Below are 20272 nucleotides of genomic sequence, written 5' to 3'. Positions count from 1 at the left end.
CTGTCTGCAGAACAGTAAAGGGAAATTTATTCAAAACAAAAAAAAGGGGAAATAACTCGAATAGTTTCACAGTCCAAAATAAATACGATGCAGGGGGAAAAAAAACAACAACTGAGCAAACTAAGAAAAAAAAAAATGCCATAAGTGTTCAAAACAAATTTTAAGCAAATATTGTCCCCATTACGTTTGCAACACTTCTGCAGTGAGCGCTGGAAGCGCAGCTCATTAGCCAGGTGCTCACATTGGGATCCGAAATATTCATCAGAAGTGAACACACTGCAACGCACAAAAACCCCGCAGCCCCGCTCTGCTAACAGGGTGCCCGTGGGCTCCCGGCAGCCAAAGAAAGGACGGAGCAGCGAAGCTGAGAGCTGGGCAAGAAGGGGAGGGAAAGAGGAAAAGGCAGTTGGGCCGGGGGGATTTTACTTCCTTTGGGAAACAACAGGAAGCCTAGAAAAGGGCCGTGCTCCTGGGAGCACAAGAGAGACAGCCTCGTGCTGTCAGCCTGAGCATGGACTGCATGGGGCAGCAGCTGGGTGTACGGCAGCCACGGACACCTCCAGTGTGGGGCTGGTAATCCCTCATCAGGTTTTAAATGCAGGTGAGGGTCTGCGGAAAGGACAGCAACACAAATATTGCAGAGCTGAGATGAAACAGCTTTGAAGAAAAATGAGACAAAGCTGAAGGAAACTGACCGGGACTCAATAAAGCCCGAGAAATGCACAGTGGAGAGGGTTTGATGCAGTCAGAAAGTAGCTACACAAAAATAATTCTACCTTACAACATTTTTTTTTTTTTTTTGCAACACCAGAATGTTTGTCGTGTCCTTCTTCAACCAGTGGCAGAAGCCAACAGTTTCACAAGAAAACAGCCCTGAAAGAAATCCCATGTGCAATGCACTGACAGCACTGATGCCACAAATCCTCCCCGTGGCTGCCCCACCTGCCCTGCTTGTGCAGCCAGGTGCAGCCCAGGCAGGAGAGCACTGCTGAGCAAAGGGAGAAAGCCACGGGATGGAGCAACTCCTTCCCCACCTTTCAAACCAAGCAAAGTGCCGGCAGGACAGCACAATGGGGCCATTCAAAGCAGGGAGTGATAATGGGAGAGGAGGCGGCACCACACAGCTTAAAACCAAAGCAGATTCTTCCCAGAATTCACTCCCAGAGGCATTGCAGAGAAGGGAAAAACAAGAGGGTAAAAATAAATTCAACTCTGATCCACAGTAATTGCACAATGGGGATAATAGGGATCTCAGAGGTGGAGATTATAAAGTAGCAGAGTTTTAGAAGTTAAAGCTGTGAGCACCAAGAATTAAAGCACAAGTTGATGAATCCAGAAAGTACATCTTAAATGGCCACTGCAGCACTGCACCCCAGAGAGGTTCTCCAAGGGCTGCGGCTGCCGCAGCATCAGGGCTGTGCTCAGACAGCAGGCTCTGTCAGGGGTGAGCTCTGTGCCCTGTGCCCAGCAGGGCAGCACGCAGCCCCCACCACCCTCCGACCATCCTGACAAACTGCAGTGCTCCCCAACACAGTGCAGAGAGACTCCATTCCTTCTCCTTGGCTTTCTGGTCTCTGAGCCAGCGGGCTGCATTCATTTCATGTTTTAAAAAGTTCTCATGCAACCACAAAGATTAGAACTATATTTTCTAAAATGAGAGCTTAAATTGCACCAAACTCCGTTTCTCTCAACATCTGGAAGTAAAGCCCCACCAAATACCATAGCGCTTAGTCACGTACCCACAGGACACCCGGCGAGCCTCTTCCCGTCAGCGCAGGCTGCCCTGGGTGCCGGGGTCCCAGAAGCCCTGCCCTGGGAATGCGGCCAAGGAGAGCTCTGACCTCGACCTCCCCAGGCCGTGCAGAGCCAACTCCTCCGCAGGCTGACAGCTCTCTCATATCCATGAGGAAATGTCGTGGATACTGCATGCAATTGTACCACCTGCTGATGCCTTCTATACAAAACAGTCCTCGCTGTGTGACCATAGCACACTGAAGACTTCTTTCCTTCATCACTCATCCTCTTGCTGGGGGAAAAAATAAAAAGTTACTCCTTCTGTTAGGAGAGAAAACTCAACTATTGCTTTCACACCATGAAGCCAAGCAAAAGAAACTTAACGCCCGCTATCAGGACAGCTTCAGGACAAGGAAACCATGGGAGCCATGGGAGGAGGACATCGTCAGTGCCGGAGTTAAGGAGGGACTCAGATGGCCAGATGCTGGCAGCAGCATTGCAGGCATCCCACCACAGCACGGAGCACGGGGTCTCCTTCAATGTCACACCAAATTTACACGTACCTCAGAGCAGAGACGCGTGTCATTCTTCTCCGATTAACACATTTCTAATGGGATCCAGGCAAGTCTAAAGAGACGTGGGGTTTGGGGGGAAACGAGGTGGTTTTGATTCAAACCCTGGCTTCCATCATTATGCTGTGGACATCATTTTACAACACTTTAACACACATACATACAAAAAAATAAAAATCCCCGGAGGTTATAAACTCTGATTTGCAGCTGGACTCTAAAAACTAACTAAAAACCTGTGCAAGCAGAAGGCACACACAGAGCTGCAGTGCTTGGGCAGGAGAGCAGCACATATAGGTGCTCACAGGCCATGGTCCCATCACCTGCCCAGGCCCAGCAGTGGCAGCCAGTCATGTCCCTGCTGCCCTGGAAGCTGCAGGCAGCTCCTCCTGAGCCACCCCTACTGCTACTTGCGAGCCAAAAGTGCCTGGGTACCATCCCTGCACCTGGGCAATGGGCTCCCAGCGCTGGTGGTCCGGCTGTAGGCACAGCCATAAAGACAGTGAAGCACAGGCACAGTCACATGGTTTTTTTTCATTTCCATCAGATTATAACTAAAAATATTTCAACAGCTGTTTCTTCTTGCTGCAGAGGAACGTAAGGAAAGGGAAGCACATGGTCCAAGTTACTGTCTCAAGGATATTTGCCTTAATGTTGCTACTAAAAAGAACAGACATCTACTATATTGCCAAAAACCTATATCCTGCTGTGCATTGGAGATCAGCGAGTTCCCCCTCCACCTACAAACAGCTCTCAAGCAGCCACCCATGACACAGGGGAGCACCTGAAGCACCCTCCCACTGTCCAGTACAATGGGTTAAGTGGTGGTTCAGGGCCTGGGCTGACTCTTATCTCACCTTCTAAAGCACAGTGGCTACCGAAAAGCAGGAGGGAGGGCCCAGCCCCACCTCCTCCCGGGAGATGCTGAGGTGGCTGAGTGCCACCCGTGCACATTCACTGCTCTTGCCAAGAGCTGCTCCTGCCCAACATCACCACATCCAGAGGTACTGCTGAACTCGCTCTCACGCAGCCTCAGATCAGAGGATGGCACTGACTCCTTCAGGAGGTTTTACAAATGCTTCAGGAAGTGCCTCCTGAAAGCCAGCCCTTGGCTCTGGTGATTGCTTTAGGCTCTGCCACGGATACACTGGAGGAAATGTTTCCTTCACGCTGACTCCTGGTGTGACATCTGATCTGGCAAGGCAGCACTTCTACTATTTTAACTGCCTAGTAAATATTTCACATGCTTCTGGCTTGCAGTTCATGCAGTACAGGCAGCCTTGTCCCAGGTAACAAGCTACCCCTGCCTGTAAGGAGCAACGGTGTGAGTCTCTATCTGAGCACATGAGAGAACAGTAGCAGTGTCACCATCTTTAGCTAATTTGGCACTTCAAGCAGAAATGGGGCTTTTATCTCTTCCTTTTCATTATAACATGGGGAGATAAACATGAGATATCAGTACGTAACTAAGCTGGCTACTGAGGACAAGCAAATAATTGCAGACAGTTGCTTGGTAAGTGATAAGCCTTTGGGGCTCGATCACCACCTGTGGGCAAGCTTTGATTCATACATGAGATCATGGAGGAGAAAGGCACAGAGCAGGCATGCATGGAGCAGCACATCATTTCTCCTGGTACCTGGCACAGCAAACACAACCAAGTCTGCTTCTGCAAAACCTGTGAGGAGAAGGAGGCAGAGGAAGCTACTGCAGTGCTTTCTCACCAGACTTCTACCTGCTTTTTGCCCATCTGCTCCTCCCTGCTCCCGCTGAAGCGCACACACTCCACGGCAGGATGATGCTGGGAATGGCAGAGCTGCTCGGAGCACAGCCCAGCGCAGCCCCATCCCACGCAGCACAGCACAGCCCCGAGGCCGCGGGCCGGCCGGACCTCCCTGACGAACACAGCAGCCGCTAGATGGCAAACTCACAGCCCAAACGGAACGGTACGGACTGTAACGGGCTCCCGGAGAGCTACGAAATCGAGAGAGCAAAAAGCCAACAGGGTTTAAAAAACAAACAAACAAAAAACCGAGAGACACAGCTCGCTCCTCTACCAAGTTCATTTCCCTCGCGTATTTCTGTCGCACCACCATCCTGCACGAGGATGAGCAACAAAGAGCACTTCCAACAGCCCACCGTTACCGCAGAACACAACCACATTCCAGCACAGCCATTAAAACAGCGATTGCTTAAGCCAGAAAAAAAGATGCAGCCTGCAAACAGCACGGCTAAGGGAGCCCAGATTGCAGATCATGTATTATTCATTGCTATCAACGTTAGCCCCCAGCCAACCTGGCTTTCCAGTGGCAGCTGCAGGAAAGGTGGGGCCACTATGTAGATCAGAAATATCTTACAAATGGCTCTTAGGTATTAGCTGCATGTCTGTGAAAAGAAATGAATTGCACAGTAGCCAAAGCTCTACACAAGCAATCATCTTTGTCTCGCAAAGTGGCCATTTGTATTTTATGTCAGCCCGTTATTATCCCAAGCCAGTTCTTGAGCAAAGATCAAAGCCAGCCTGGCTAAGGCAGTCCTCGCTCATTACACGCGGGTAATTTTTCTGAGCAGGAGTCCTTCCAGGCGTCGCAGTCACAGCGGTGGGCGTTGCTGGATGAGCAGCTTCTGAAAAAAATGGGTCGCACGGAGCCGAAATTTCAACAGTGCTGCTGAAGGAGATCCTGCCTCCACACCCAGAGAATGAGCGCTCGGAATCGCCGTGCACCTGCAGAAACACAGGCAGCAATGTGACAGCAACCGTACAGAAAGCTCCGCTCTTACTATTCAGCTGGAAGTGGAATCATCCTTTACTTCAAGAACAGGAAACAGACTGGCTTTTGTTTGGTGTCCAAAGGGACTTCACCGTGCTGCTGTGTAGGGCAAGACCAACTCTAGGCAGCGAACTTCCCGTACACCCGTCACAGAGTCCATCAAAACTACTTTCCTTTGTACACCAGTTTCAGAAGTTCACTGCCCCCCATACAGCAGGGCTGCTCCCCGTACTCAAAGCAGCAGCAGTTGCTGCATAACCCGGACTCAAATATTCCTCCCATCCACAGTTATTCTATGAATGCCAAGCAAGAATAATAAACTCACTAGCGTTATTGAAAATATTTGCCTGATTGATGATATTCCTTCACGCCCCTCTGCAAATCCAGACTAAATCTATAAAAACAGAAATCCTACTGATCCCTGCTTGTGTACCTGCAGAGCCATTCATCAGAACAACTCCATATTATTTCCCAGATTACACTTTCACATGATTTATTGACAAGTCTTGCACCATCAGTTCTGAACCACGTTCACTCATTAGATCTGTTGATCACCAAAGTCAGGGTGTTCCCTGCTCATGAGACTCACAGTAACCATCTGCTGCTTGCAGCTGCAAACTTAGCTTCAGAAAAAGATATTTTCATTGACTCTCTGCAGAAACCCAAACTGGGGCACTCAGAGACCCATTTGGGCAGCTCACCCACATGCCCCCTCTGCTCTATTTAATTTCTTTACACAAGCTGGACAAACTTATCTTGCAAGGGAAGTGCAGAACCCTAAGCAGCAACACATTGCTTGCTTCGCTCTTCTGGTCTCACTGTTCCGTTTCCTGCTTTCGCACCCACTCTGTTAAATTGTTGACACATCTCATAACCATGACCGTTATGACCAACACATTTGATCAGTGTGTTTCAAACCTGAGTGCTGCATTTGCCCATTTAACGAGCAATATTTCAGACATTTTCCAAACTTCCTGTCACCAGCATTAGCTAACACGAGAGCGATCCAGACAGGCTCTTTTGTTCAGAGCAGCTGTGCTGTAAAACAGGCTGAGTATCTTTGTGGCCACGAACTGCTCTCCAAGGTCTCCCCATCTCCAATCTGCCATATGTTGCCCCTACAGTTTGTACAAACTCTTTCATTTCCTCTCTACACTGTTGCATTTCATCAGGTTAATCTAAGAGTGCACACCAGCATCCAAATGCCACCCGCTTGTAGCACTGCGTGCCCCGCTCTGTTTTGCAGAGGGCAAACAGCCCTGCGCTGCAGCTCCTTACATGATCTCACCAAGTTCTCTGGTTTTCAAGTTTCTCAGCTTTGTGGCTGTCCTGCTTCCAAGGAAACAGCTGAAGGGCCACATCCAATGCAGCCAGTGGCAAAGGCAGTGTTTGGCAGCCGTGCTGCAGTGGGGCTGTCCATGGTCAAAATCCAGGAGTCAACGAGATTCAGATCTGAAAATCCAGCAAAGACTTTTGAATTCATCCTCTGAGGTTGCACAGAGACAGGTCCGCTCAGTGTCCAAAGCACTGGGGGCAAGGCTTGGCTTCCTGCTGCTCCACTGACCCATACAGCCCTCTGCTCATGTCAGCAGTGGGTTCTGAGAAACAGAGAACTACAGCTGGGAGCAGCCACATGGAAGGGCAGGGCTGTGCTGTGCAGACATCACAGGCTGCATGACGGGAGAGTTTGTGTCCAATGCTTGCCAGGGAGAGCCTGCAGGGCCTTGCTAAGTGACAAGCAGCAATGGTAAGAGTGAAGAAATGCCTGCAGTCTCTTGAGCAATAAACAAGAGGAGCCTCTTCAGTTCTGGAGGCCAAAGAGACATGAACATGTCAGGCTTAGTATCAGAAGGATGCTCATGTACCTGTAGCCCAGTTTGACAGGCAGCCCACTGCCTGTGGATCTGCCCACCCAGAAACCCTGCACCAGTGTCTGCTGGGAGCTGCGTGTGCGCACAGCAGGCAGATGGGCAGCATCCCCCCACCCACACCCTTCTGCCTGGATGGGGCTCTGGGACTGCCATGCCCCCAGCTGTGGACAAACTGGTTACACTCCACACTCATATTTAGGAAGTGCCAGCCCTGCTCTGAAAACCAGTGAGCCTGAAATCAGCAGGTTGGAACACCACTGCTCCCAGGGTCATGGGGACTCCTACCCTCCTGCACGACAGCTCATCTCCTGTCACTCTGAACAATCTGAGCAAGATACAAGCATCAGCAGCACTAAATCCTGCTCTCTTCTGGGTAAGAGCCAAGGTTGTGAGTGTAAAGCACAGGATGTGATTTCCTGCCCCTCCTGCAAAAGGAAGCAATAGTCCAAAAAGCAGAGAAAGAACTATTAATCCTGGAACAACCATTTTAATGTTGGTGATCACATGATACAGCTGCAGAAATACCAATTCAATTCAGACAGAACATGTAACATGCTAAACATGCTGGATTCATGACACAGAAAAGGAGATACCAGATCAGGGTGATAAGAAGAGGAATTACTATTCACAGACCACCAGGGAAACATGCCTCTGTGACCACTGCTCTTTGGACAGACCTCTTGTATGAGGAAAGAACTAGAAAACCCTTAAAGATGGCAGATTCTCTACAGAATCTCCTACAATTCTGCTTTACTGCCTACATGAGCCAAGAGCAGCGAGGTGCTGGGCTTCTTGGGAAAGGAACTGCTTATGGATTGAAAAGTAATGCACAGCCCCAGCAGGTTTACTTTTACACAGGTTTTAAAAAGAGACAGAGAAATAAGCAGTGTGATTGAGTCAGCACAGAGATGGGCTGTGCAGTTCCAGGAGCTACTGCCTGTTTAAGCACAAGGAAATGGGACGAACAGGACCCTAATGTGGCTGAATCACCCTCATTACCCAACAGCCTAAAGCAGGGAGGAGGGGGGATCAGAAAACACACTTCCAGGTGTGAGGCTGTATTAATTGCGCAGCCCAAGCTTCGAGGGCCCATTGCTTTCACAGAATCACAGAACTGTAAGGGTTGGAAGGGACCTCTAGAGATCATTGAGTCCAACCCCCCTGCCAAAGCAGGTTCCCTACACCAGGTCGCACAGGTAGGCGTCCAAGCGTCCATTGCTTTCCATGGGCTGCATTTGTATGACTGTAAGAACTCTCCCGTGTGCACAGCTCAACAACCACTTTGTTTTCAGAGCGTCTGCAACCGTTTGCAGAAGCTTGACAGACATGTGTGTGCAGACGCACGCCGTGCTGCCATGGGGACTTGCCTTCTGTTCTTTCTCACTACAGTTTTCCTCAGCTCAAAAGAAAAGTACACTACGCTGCACCCCTAGTGCAAGAAAACATAACACAGAAGTGTTTATTTGCCTATGAACATCATGATCTCCATAGATCGATATTAAAACCCTTCACACTTATTTTCACTGCCTTGTTCAATTGAACTTAGAAATTCCAGCGTATCTTGAGAGAGAGCTGAACAGCTGCAAACTAGCCAAGGGATCACATTCCCACAGCTGGTATTAGAGTCCAAAGCCCTTCATGTTTGACTGTGGGATACATACAGGTCAAACGAGAAGTTATACTGTCTGGGAACAAAGTTTCACAACCCTCGCAGACAGCGCGATTTCTTTTTACAGTTCTTTGATTCAATGCCGTTCTCTTGCAAACTGCTATTTTACAGTGGGGGTTTTCTGCAGAGGTAACGCAGGGCCAATTAACTTCCACCAGAGGCCATCTTCTATGTAAATCATTATACCCAAACTCTGCAGCATTTCCATTGAATGCCTGATTAAATGTAAAGCTTGAAGCAGTGTTTTCAGCACTGATCTGACAGGTGTCCAGAGAAATGCACTGGGCTGCACAGCGGTGTGGGGAGGTGACCGGGAGCCAGGACTCCCAAACTGCAGATCTGCTCAGTTTTATTAATTACACGTTTCCAAATTTCTTACTCTCATTTACGATCTGTCAGAGGCACGTAGGGAAGGGGAAGGAGAAGGGTCTAGCCAAGCAATAGGCTCTCCCTGCCCTGCCATCGCTCACAGCACAGCACTGGTGCCAGAGGACAGCCTGAGTGCAGCCCATACGAGTACCTGGAGTTTGCTCAGGAAAAGGCAAATGGCTGATGCTGAACACAGCAACTTGCTCTTGCTTGTCATTAGCAGCACCAGAGAGGATGCTATGAGTTCAGAAGCGCTCCCATGCACTTTCTGCCACGTTCAGTAAGTCAAGTTTCAGAATATGTATTTGGGAGGTAGTGACCATCAGCAACATCAGAAACAAAGACAAAACTTAGGAGAAATAGAAGCCCCCATGATGACTATTCCAGAAATGAGGAGAGCAAAAAGATACCGGTGCCTCGTGCAGTGCAGCTCAGTCACGCTCAGGGGCAGCAGCAGCTTGTTCCCAGCCATCGCCTGGAGAGGTGAACCCTAGAATCCTCCTTCTTTATTTTTAACCAAAGCTCAAGAGCTGCTTGGCAGATACAAGCTCTGGATTGCTAGGCAAGCACAAGGTTTTGTTGTCTCTTGTAGCTGAGAGGCTAGCCTGACTCCCACAAGAGCTTTATTTCCTGACCTTGAGTATTCAGCAAACACTGTAAAGTGCACAGTGGTCAATGGAGCAGCCCATTTGCAACAGGCAGGGCAATAGGCAATTATGCTTTGGAGACAAAATGATTGTATGCATGTATATATGAGAATAAGCAAGAGGACCAGCGGAGAAAGAAATGGTAGGAACAAAACGGGCTAATCCTTAAATGCCATGCCCATCCTCAGAGTGCCCAAAGCAGTCGTGGCCTCCAAGGAAAACGTCGCCTGCAAAACCAAAGGCAAGCAGTAAGCACAGGCACAGGATGAGACCTGCTGTTGACTGAGCCCTGCCACCTTCCTCAACACCCGCACTGCACTCAGCTCAGGCTGGCCTGGCTGGAACGTCTACCATCAGGAGTTGGTCTGAGTGAATCTCTGCTCAGAGCTGTTCTGGGGTGCAGAAAGACAAGACTTGCCCTATATAACCTGGGCATAATGTATCTACTCTGCCTGTTCTGCTGCAATTTCATAGTTTTCCAGCAGCATTCACAATGTCTTTCTTCTCGTGAGCTTCCAGAATTAATCACCAGTGTACGAATTTGGCTTCCCATCCCTTTTCCCAGCTGACAGGAATTGATGGCACCAACTGCCATCGCCACAAAAGATAAGTGATTCCTTCACTAGCATGGCAGACATATGCCAGCCAGGAAGAGAAGATCTGATCATCAGACATGCTTGTTTTGGCTTCTCAATGCACAAAAGGCTGTTTTTCTCAGAATTAGGGTGGCTGCGACAATCTGTTTTTAGACAGAGTAAGAATCACAAGATAAAAGAGGCAGAAATCTTCTCATCTGCATATTTATCATCAAAATGCAGCAACTGCATAATTTAAGCTTAGTGTTAAAAGTATTGTATGTATATTTTAAGGTTTTCCTACTCAGGTGCAAAGGAGACACGCTTTCACTAAGGAGGTTAATTATTTCCTAATGGTGTGAAAACAACAGGAAAAAAAAAAGAAAGGAATCAAAAGGAATTTTCTTACCCTTCCCCCTCCCCTGAGGCACAGCACAGAGACATCTCTGTCCACATCCCTCCCAGACATTCACAGGGAAGGGACTCACAACAATAGAGCCGGGGCACGCTGAGAGCCATGTCCCACGGAGCCCACTGAGGGTCTGGATGTTTGCACAGGGTCTCACCTGAGGCGGGCAGCTCTCACACGCAGGGGATGGGCACAGCACTGTCACCCACTGGGTGCTGCAGAGCACAGCGCAGTGGGTGCACACAGTCAGGCGGGCATCACACCCAGCCACTGCCTCCCACGTGTGTGAGGAGAAGGGGACAGACTGGGCACAGTCCGTCTCCACCATTGGTACAACAAAGGTTTCCCCATTCTACCTCTCCAACTGTGATATGCATATGGTGCCCCTGCAATCTGCAGAGCAGCACCAGCTTGTTGTGCATGGGATCCATCTTAGTGAGAGGACGCATCCAGGCTTACTGATGTCTTCCTAACTGACTGCACCCTTAATAAAGTTGTTTTTTACATCACTTCCAGAGCTGACCATGCAGACACTTGATGTTCCAGACCAGGCCTTGTTTTCACACTTCTCCTCTGCTCTGCCCTTGCCCATCATGTCCCTGCACCCAGCAGGTCCGGCACAGCCATAGCTGGCTGCTGTCCCCTCACTGATTCAGCTCCCATGCTCCCTGCTGCCGTGCCCTCAAACGGTCACACTATTGCTGTGCCATGGCAGCCCTGTCCTTGGGACCTACAGTGCCCACAGCCAGCTGATGTGCACACGTGGTTCCTGTTTAAAGAGACAAGTTAGAGGGGCAGTGCCTGACAATGCGCTGCAGCCTGAAGACAGCCAATCAAACCAATAAATCCCCACTCGCTCCCCAACAGCTGTAGCCCAATTAAACTCAACAGTTCACAGGTGTTCATGTAATGACTTTAACACAAAACGCACCGTTCCCTTTAGGGGCCTTTAAAAAAATTTAGAGCTCTTTAAATTTTATATACCAACAACATCAAACCAAAGTAGGAAATAATAAAGAAAGAAAGGAGATAGAGCAAAGAAAATACACAGTGTCAGTATCAACAACAGCCTAATTAAACAACGGCCACCGGGAAAACGCACGTCCTGCTCAGCCAGGCACAGCCGTCCTTGAGTTGTGCGTGCTGATGCAGAAGCAGCTTTCTGTTCAGCCTTTCAGCACACTTCCACCCACCAAGCCCTCCGCTTCCATCCTCAGAGCAGAGCTGCAGCCAAGCGCACTTCAGCACGGTGAGGGCCCCTCCTGCCTCCCCTCCTGCCTTGGAGGTCGGGGCTGGCTGGGCCGTGGTGTGCTGGGGCAGAGCTGGTCCACACCGGGGAGGGATGATGACTCCACAGCTGGCTGTGAACCTGCAGCTCATGTTAGTGGATTCAAGGAGCCCTGGCAGAGCTGACACCTTCGCCTTTCTGCCTGTCGGCACCATCTGTTCATGCTGTGCCAGCAGCAGGCTCCTGCTTGGTGCCTCCTTGTTCTTGGGTTGTTCCACCTCACTGGTAGTCAGGGCCACAACACCATGACTTTCTTCTCTGCAATTATCCCAGGATTGCAGGTGTTCCCTCTCCTGCTAACCTGCCTTCTCCCCCAGGTCGCACTGAGCTGCACACTTGAGCCCCATCCAGTGCCTGGATCGCGGTGCAGAACTGCTGTGTCCTCCTGAGCAGCAGGAGGGGCGAGGAGGAAGATGTGATTCTCTCAGACCTCAAGAAGGAAGCATCGTGCTGACAAGAACGGACACTTTGGGGACCCAGCAAGGCCAGGATGAGGCAAATAATCCACAGTACCTCAAGTCTGGGGGAATCTCAGTCCAAAGTTTCCTTACTGCTGCCGCTGGCTCGCCCATATTTGTGACTCCTAGCTTTCCTATCGGGAGACACTGAAAGTGGATCTGATGCTTCTGTTCTGAAGCAATCCCAGCTTCAGCTTTCCATTCTCACAAAGATACGTTAAGTGTTCTTAAAAAGACACATTTTTGTCCTGAAGGTTTTTTGAGGGGCAGTGAGAAAGGTTCCAGCTCCATTCTTATCAGGAGGTTCTGAGAAAGGAAATCAGTTTTTCTCCATCTCACCAAAACAAGAGAACTTGAGAAGCTGAAATATTTTCAGATTTCAGAAATGAAGGTCCAGCGCCAAAACAGAGGGATTCTGCAGGGCTCCAGATGAGGATAAAACTGCATCTTGGTAGGTCTGTGAAGCCAGGAATGTGTACAGGACCAAACCAGGCAGCTCCAGATCATGAAGTCCATTTTTTGTCACAGACAGCAGCAATAAAATCCCTGACCCCAGCCTGTTTTGCCCAGAATTGAAACCTGAATCTGTTTCTAAAAGCAAAAAGATGCTGGGCTCCAGCCTGCATCCACCCTTGGCCTCCTCTGCTTAGAGGAGTTATGTGAGCACTGCCAGAGTCCTGCTGGTGCTGCAAAACACAGCCTTATTCTTAGAGCAACATGGGGGTATTTGCAGCTGCATATCTTATTCATGCACCTACAGCATCTAGCACTCTGGGCCCAACCTGGGAGATTCCTTTAGGAATTACTGTAATATAAACAGTAAATAAATAGGAATAATTATCTGAGGATGATAACCAGTGATTTAGATATGAAACAGCCCTGGGATGCAAGTGATAATCTCCTGAGATACTCAGCCATCCTTTCAAGATGTGCGAAGACACACAAGTAGGCTAATTACAAAGGAAAATGTCTCTTGTATATAAATCTCATCTAAATTCAGAAGCGATACAAAAACAAATCCAGAAGACACTCAGGAAAAGTTCAGTAATGTAGCTGGGAAAGGTTAATTTTTAGAGATTATTTTAAGATAACCCAGAAACTCCTTCAATACCAAAATAGTTAAACCTGAAATAGCAACTGCGAGTGTCACACCAGAAAGGCACTCTAAAACGAGTAGAACTATTGAACTGCAGAAGCATCATGGCAAAAAACACAACAATTTCATTTTCTTAGTTTAGTTTCAATTTATAATTCACACAAGTAGCTTAAACACGTTGATTTGAGATCAAAACAGAACTGCAGGTTACATAGCATCTGTTCTACAGGAGGGTGCTGTGTGCACTGAGATAATTTTAGATGAACGTGTTATAAACAAGATCTGTGGAACACTGCAGAGTAGCAAGTTCTGAGGGAGAGAAACATACAGTTTAAACACATAAATTGTTTAGAATGTTTAGTATGTGGTTGTAAAGCAATCAACCAAGGAATCTGTTTCCCAGAGTCGGACAGCTCACACAGATGAAGCGGCTGCTTCCTCTGTACCCAATGTAAGACGTTCTCCGCCTGGTGGAGCAGGTCCTTACACAGCAATCACGGTCCTTACTTGGCGATCACAAAGCTGCAGCTTTTTCCCACCTCCTTTGCTCTCTTCCAACCCCTGCACAAGCTGTGCTGCAGTGGCACTCTGGCAGACATGACACAGCCTGGCTGGAAGAGTCCGGCTGATGGCCACATGAACGCCCCTCCTGAGGCCATACTGGTCAGTACAGATAAATAGCTGTAGATGAACAACAAAATATCAATTTCTGGGGAGGACGGTTTTGGAGATATCCAGGAAATAAACTACACCACCAAGACTTTACAGCAGAGTTCATCTGCCCAATTGTTCAGGGACACAGGGCTGCCAGCTACTTCTTGCTTCCTAGCCTGATGGCAGCAACTCCCATGAAGAATCAGGATGCAAAGTGAAGCAGCTGGCACAGATCCCCCTGCACCATGCAGACCTCCCAGCCCTGAGGGCTGCAGGCAGGCAGGCAGGGCAGGGCAGAGGTGCATCTCTGCAGCCTTCTGCCCCAGCATCAGCCTCTGCCATGCAGCATCTCTGCACACAGCAAGCCGTGTGCTGTCACTCACATAGTTTATATTTAAATAAGCCCTTCTGTTGAACTCAAATTAAATATAACTCAGCTGAATGTGACACCATGAGAGAGCCAAGGGTGGAGGCAGGAGGAAGAATGAATGGGAGATCACAACTACACAACAAGCTATGAAGTTAAGACCAGCCTGCACACCAGGCTGTGGTGCTGGCCAAGCTCGCCTCTCTCCCACTCCACTACAGCACTCACTGCAGTGAGGTCACCCTCAGTGTCCCTCTGCTTCATGCCCAATAGGCAGATAAAGGCGTCTTCAAATGTCACAGACGGAAGGAAAATTCAGACTCTGAGATCTGTCAGCATGCACAGCAGCACCTGACCGATGGGAAGTCAGTGCCCCCAGAGGCTGTTACCCCAGGACAGCCTCTGCAGCCTGCCGGCACCACCAGCACCCAGCTGGCAGCGGGTGCCACACAGCCACAACAAAGCCAGCAGCAGCTCCTGCCTTGGTGCAAGCCCAGGCTTCTCCTGGCACCCACCTGATGGGGATCCGCTCCCACCGTGTTCAAGCTCTCCTCAGACCCACTGGGTGGGACCGCAGACAGCACCAACATGTTGGTGCATATTGGCAAGCAGGGAATTAAAAGCCCAGGCATTAAAGCCAGGCACTGGATGATGGGAAAGCGTGACCATGGCAATAGGGTAGGAAAGTTGTACCATCTTGGTGAGAAAGTTCACAAGAAGTAACACAATAATGTCAAACAGACCTTCAGGCCTGTGGGACTCAGGTGTTCAAATCCACAGAGCTGCGCACTGAGTGTCCTGAAACTTTTCATTAGACTTCAGGATGAACCAGCTCTTGTAAGCATCAACAGTCATCACACTACACACTGCACTGAACCATCCACGTATATTTACGAAACCTGAGTCGTGTCCAGCTACAAACAGGTCCAGAGCAAGGAGGAGCAGAGAGAAAAGCAGGCTCAGAAAACTCGTCAGGCTCACAAGAGTTAAAGATGCTGTGAGCCCCAGTGCCAACAGACTGTCTCCAGTACCGATAAAAGTGTGTGTTGAAACATATGCTAGGCAAGCCCTGCTTTGTCCTGCTGCAATCTCTTCAATTATTTTTTGTGTTGTGTATTTTACAAAGGATAAATCAGGGAACATTTCAAGAAATGTTTTCTCATTCTAAAACTTATCAAAATATTGCTGACACTGATCCATGGCTGGGAATGTCATTCCTGAATAAACATGATGTCATTCTCATTCCATTCATACTTCTCCTGGACAGCTGCTGTCAGCCTCAGTGAAGAAAAATGCCACCTCACTGGTGACAGCTGCCACTTGAGGTACTTTGTATATCAGCCTCCATAGGAAAAAAAGAAAAAAAAAGAGCCAGTCATGCAGATGCTATTTAAAGTATGTTGCATCTTGATGAGAAATGCAAAAGTTAATACAGGGCAGGTTGGTCCGTGTCAAAAGCCTGGACAGCGAAGCGTAAGGAACATTTCTGGTCTTACCTTCCAAAGAAGCAAGGCTCTGACAAGGCCCACACTGCTGCACCGCAGCTGCTACAAAGACAAAAGAAGCGCTGCCTATGATACACTTTACTTTTTCCTATTTAGATCTACTGGAAAGTCTTCTGGAGCTCATGACTTACAGTGGCAGAAGGAAGTGCACGAGCAGACGCAGGTCAGATGCTCACTGCAACACTGCCCTCACTGCAACCCAGAAAACAGCCCAGAGGTGACACCTGGAGTTTGGTGGTCACCTGTGAGAGGGCTGAGGGTGCCTCCCACCCCACCAACAGCAGCAAGCAGACCCTTGCACCCGACTGCCTTTAGAGGAGACTGTGTTAAGGGCTTCTACAAAGGACCATGAATATAGATTGGCCTCTTTTCATAGAGATTGCAACACAACAAAACTAGTGAAACAATCAACAGATAGCTTCCCTTCCTTCATCCCATATTAACATAACACAATAACTGAAAGGCAAGGAATTCCCAGCCACATTCAAAAGCAGTTCACCTCAGTCCTTATATGACTGCTTCCCCATTTGCACGTTTTGCAGCTCCTTCCCACAGAAGTCATTCTTTGTGTCAGGGTGCTTCAGACCACTTCCCATTGCAGTAGGTGCAGTAGAAAAGCCACAGCTGAGAAGTGGCCAGACAAGGTATCCTCATCTCCACCCTCTCACACGAGGTCAGAGGAAGCACACTTAATGGAAGAGAAATGCGTCTACAGCTTCTCACAGCACGTGGAGCCAAATCAACAGTATTTTAAAATTATGTGGCTTTTTCCAGCTTGCACAGGAGGTGCTAAGGAGGTAAACAGCAAGCACTGCCACTGGGAACACAAATGGGCAACTCTGAGAAGCTGGAAGCAAACAATTCTCTCCTCAGAGTTGGCTCAGCAGCACCCATCCGAGACATAACCTGTTTGGCAAGTTTTTGTGGTTAATGCTTACCATAATCCATACACTAGAATCCCACTCTTTACTATCACTACCTTTCCCATCTTTCCCACATTCCTTAACAGCTTAGAATTTGTAATGAATTGGTCAGACAACACCTGACTATGTTTGTGTCTTGGCCTCGCTCCGTGTATACGTATTGAACCACCTCCTGCAGAAATTGGAGCAGGAGGGCAACTTTCAATTTACCTGCCATCCACGGATGGTACAACACAGATTTATGAGGAATCATTGCTTTTTCCAGGATTCCAGTCACATTTGCAATTTTTTGGCATTAAGACCTTCTGCTCTAAGAACTGTCCTAGGCTCGTGTAGCTCACCCACTGCTTTCTAAGCAGACAGTCCTTGCCCCAAAGAACAGCCCAGATCAGATCTGTTTTCCATTCTTTCTGGCCTCCAATTTGCACAACTGCTCCAGTGTTAAAGGGGCAGGTGTTTAATCTGGGAAGCTTTTCAGATGCACCTGCAGCAAAGCAGAGCTTTGTGAATCACTGGTACTAAGTGGGACCTTTCAATCTGCCACAGTACCACTAGCAGAGCGCACTCAAAACGCACTCTCAGTGCACCCAGGACAGGAGGCACTTGATGAAGTAACACCAGTACTCACCACAGCCAGATTCCCAAGGAACAAATCAATGGGCAGCCTTCCCCTGCTGGCTGTGGGGTCACACCATGCACACTGTGCCCAGCAGGGCTGCCCTGCCCCAGCAGAACAGCAGCAAGTCCATGCTAGGCATAAGATCCACTGTCACCATAAATGTTCATTTATATGTTTCCTTGCTAGTACTGGGCCATCACTTTAATGTGTATTACACCTCCTGTCCCATATATGCTCCCAGGTGCTCTTCCAAGGAGTGAGTGCAGACTGCCACACAGAGAAGAATGACAATGACATGGCCTCTGGCTGTCCTCTCAAACAGCAGCTTTGCTGTCATCCCCTGGAAGAGCTCCCGTTTCTTTACGGCTCTGGAAACACGGCTCAAGCAAGGTTGCCAACACACGTTCCTCCGTGTCAGACACGATGCTGGTTCTGGAGCCTGCGAGGGGCCTGTCAGCTATCATTCTGCCAGCAAGACCCGGCCCGGCTCTGTTTTCAAATTCAGTCTGCATTAGATTGAATAAGAGGAGCTGTCAGGTATCTGGAAAAACAATAGCAGCTCCCGCTTTAATTTGCATGGCCAGCACTGAAATCCTTTGTCACTAACTGAAGTGGGCAGTGGATGAGAACTAAGAGAACTATAATGATGCAATTGACATAAATGTGTGAAGAGTGCATCTCCGCAAGTAACCTCACACCCACCGGTATTCTGGTGCAGGTTTGTTGTGTCAAAGAGTCAGAAAATGAGAGGATACCCAACACTGCAGGGCCCTGCTGAAAGCGGTGTTTGTCACTCTGCCTCCCGAGGGCTGCCCGCATTGTGGGGAGCAGCAGCTCTGCGGTTCTTTCCCTCACATGGCACGCAATGGGGCTCCTGCCCCGGCGCTCTGCACTGCAGGCGTGTCAGCATTTGAAAGCGCGAGGCGTTGTCTGCCCGGACACTTCGACGCACAGATCCTGTTTCCCCACCTCTTCCACCTGCTCGGCTGCACGCCCACCCTTATGGGCTGCACAGGACTGCACCGCTCCCTGCAGGACAGCACCGGGCCGCCGTGCCACGAGGCAGCAGCAGCAGGAGGAGAGGAGGCGGCCCCACCTCAACACACTGCAGAGCCGACCTGCAGGGCAGCCACCCGTGTAAGTTTTCACCGCACTCCTGACACGATTTTCACAGGACCTCAACTCCACGTGCGCAGAAACAAAGCCAAACCTTACCGCCGCTCCTCTCGGCGCCGCTCTTTGTCTCACGGGCAGCCCCGAGCCTCCACGGCGCTCACACACCACGCAGAGGGAGGCCGGAACGGGCCGTCCAGGAGGGGGGCAGCCGCAGCCCGTGCCCGGCTCCTCGGCCGCTGTGCTCCAACAGCTGCTCGCGTTTCCTTCGTGTTTGAGGGTAAAACGCTCCCTCCGTGGAAGCCGACACCCACGGAAAGCGCGGTGCACCCGAGGAGAGCCCCGCAGCCCCGCGAAGCGCCGCGCTCAGCACGTGGCTGCCCGAGCAGCACTCGGCGCTTCCTCTCGCCCGGCCGGGCACCGCGCTGCGGCTCTCCGCACTTCCTGGGTAGCGACGACCCGGCGAGGGCTGTGCCGGCGGGGCAGAGCAGCGCTCCGCTTCTGCAGGTGGCCGGAGGTGGGCACGGCCGTCCCGGGGCAGCGCCGCGCCGAGGCCGGGGATGGCTTTCTTCGTCGGTCAGGCCGGAGAGCCTGCAACAGAGAAAAGCTCTGGAAAGGAGTTAATTAATTACAGAGCCGCAGTCCCCTCCGACGCAGAACCCCTCCTCGTGAGCACAAAAGCGAGCCCGAGCAACCCCGCTGCAGACGGCGAGTGCGCTGAGGGCTTTTTGCTGTCGGTGCCGTGGGCTCACACCGCTGCCGCGCTGCTCAGACAGCCCCGCGACCCACAGTGCCGGCTGCGGCCTCCCCCGCCCGCTCCATTCGTTCCTGGTGCTTCCGAGCACCACCGCAGCGCTTTGCGCGTCCCCGGGGCTGCAGGGCTGTCAGTGCCGCATCCGGGAGGTTCTCATCGTTGCACCGCAGGAATGCGGCCCTGTGATGCTCCGGGCGTCGGCCGGACTGAAAGTTGCAAGTGCGTGCCGGCCATCGGCTCCACAGCAGCCTGCGTGGGGCAGCGCGCATCAAACACGGCGTGTCACAAGCAGGAAAACCCCCAGCAGATTTCTCACATACGTTCCGGCTCCAGAACTCTCCCTTTGCAAACAATTACGTGCTGGTTTGTTACAGTAAGTGATCTCGCACCATTTGCTTAGCTGAAGTGCGGGCACGTGCTCGTGTCTGACACCGATTCTCCCCCGAAGTCCCCCATAAGAGCACTACGAGCGGCTGCACGCGATGCCCTCCGCCCTGCGGGTCGGTCTGACTGCGCCGGACGTGGCCGGGCAAACGCAGCCCGTTGTGGGCAGAGCCGGGAGACCATAATGAGCGCTAATGGGAGCGCTAATAGGAAGCAGAGAGCGTTATCTGTGCTGGGGAACGACTGCTTCAAAGGAGGACAAAAGCAGAAAGCAGAAAATTAGAGCTTCAACCATGAAGTTCAAAGAACGCGGAGAAAAAGCATGAAAAATAATTTTGACACTTTGAAGTAGAACTCAATTGTTGCATTAAACTGTATTTTGAATAAGAAATAACAATAACAGCATTCCAAATATCTATTTTATAAGCTTTACTAATGTGTATTTTTTTAATACATGTCAGAAATTCTTACTTGAGGCAAATGCAATATTTATAGAAAG

The sequence above is a fragment of the Excalfactoria chinensis genome, chromosome 18, assembly GCF_039878825.1.
Source record: "Excalfactoria chinensis isolate bCotChi1 chromosome 18, bCotChi1.hap2, whole genome shotgun sequence".
Lineage (NCBI taxonomy): Eukaryota > Metazoa > Chordata > Aves > Galliformes > Phasianidae > Excalfactoria > Excalfactoria chinensis.
Note: the sequence above shows the minus strand (reverse complement) of the source record.